The sequence below is a fragment of the Limulus polyphemus genome, unplaced genomic scaffold (genome assembly GCF_000517525.1).
Source record: "Limulus polyphemus unplaced genomic scaffold, Limulus_polyphemus-2.1.2 Scaffold8877, whole genome shotgun sequence".
Classification (NCBI taxonomy): Eukaryota; Metazoa; Arthropoda; class Merostomata; order Xiphosura; family Limulidae; genus Limulus; species Limulus polyphemus.
The window spans coordinates 28,629-29,432 of NW_013674487.1; the positions used below are offsets into that span (position 1 = coordinate 28,629).

The 804-nt window shown below is 33.0% G+C and overlaps 1 protein-coding gene across 5 annotated transcripts in view; it reads right to left on the reverse strand.

Moving 5' to 3' along the window:
* Positions 1-520, reverse strand: part of LOC106475617 (nuclear pore complex protein Nup153-like) — a 27,790-nt gene extending 27,270 nt beyond the window's left edge. For all 5 annotated transcript variants that reach the window (XM_013936294.1, XM_013936293.1, XM_022379684.1 and 2 more), the window contains exon 1: positions 436-520. The gene's annotated coding sequence lies outside the window, so the exon portion shown is untranslated. The remainder of the gene's footprint in view (positions 1-435) is intronic.
* Positions 521-804: the final 284 nt, after the last annotated feature.

An 804-nucleotide genomic window follows, 5' to 3' on the forward strand; every position in this document is an offset into this window, starting at 1 on the left:
GGCACATCTGACTTATACTGCACAGTTTTTCCTACACAATGGCACATCTGACTTATACTGCACAGTTTTTCCTACACAATCTCTCAAGTCATAAAATTTTGGGAGTGCAACTTTTTTCTTTCTCAGCTTAGGGAGGTTAAGATTGACAAAATTTGAGAACTACTGCTTTAAAACAAATAATTCCTACACCAACAGTATATAGCAGGGGTTTGTACATGTACACATTTAAGGTAAACTAAACAACATTTCACTCATTGGGTAAAATACTATCAAAGTGCTTTTAGTAAGATTACTTGTTGGGTATAAAGTTGGCTAGTCATTCAATGCAGCTACAACAAGAAAGAGAAATTAAATGTTCTACCCCCTTTTAATACACCGAAAACCTCTGCCAAATAAGGTTTCATTCAAAGTTACATATATTAAAATAATTCTTACCTTAACAATGATGAGGCTCTGGTCAAGTTTGTGGTTTTATCGATGGTATATTTTTCATCTCTTGTTATGACCTAAATGAGATGAGCTGTTATAATCTGCTATCATTTAAATAATAATTACAATAATTACAGAGAAATTCTATTCCAATTTTGCACATTTATAGTATTCTGTGCATTAAATATTCATTTACTAATCTACTACTCAGAACTTACCTACCAAAGCCAAGTAACACCAACTTATCTACTTAACAGTGGTTACCAAAGCCAAGTAACACCAACTTATCTACTTAACAGTGGTTACCAAAGCCAAGTAAAACCAACCTACCTACTTATCTAACAGTTATTACCAAAGCTAAATACAGCCAACCTA